Source organism: Penaeus monodon, chromosome 29 (assembly GCF_015228065.2).
Source record: "Penaeus monodon isolate SGIC_2016 chromosome 29, NSTDA_Pmon_1, whole genome shotgun sequence".
NCBI classification, from domain to species: Eukaryota; Metazoa; Arthropoda; class Malacostraca; order Decapoda; family Penaeidae; genus Penaeus; species Penaeus monodon.
This window is the reverse complement of record NC_051414.1, coordinates 29,616,377-29,616,651: the sequence shown is the minus strand read 5'-3', so window position 1 is coordinate 29,616,651 and position 275 is coordinate 29,616,377.

Here is a 275-nt window from a genome sequence, read left to right as displayed (position 1 = left end):
GCATTTTAAGGTTTCATCAAGATACATCTAAAATTAATTAATTATCGTAAGTGTGGCCAACTAACATATGTCTACGTTTCTTCCTAATTTCATATTTTCGATTAGACAGCACTTCATTTACTGAAATCAGCTAAATAAGAAGTGAAATCGGAAAGCGAAGCAGAAACAAGAGTCCTGGTATTTTACTAATTGAAAGCAACATGCATCCACACAAACCAAACGATCATCTCTATCTTTTTATTCGGCTTGATTTAGAGGTAGCTGTTCAAAAGTCC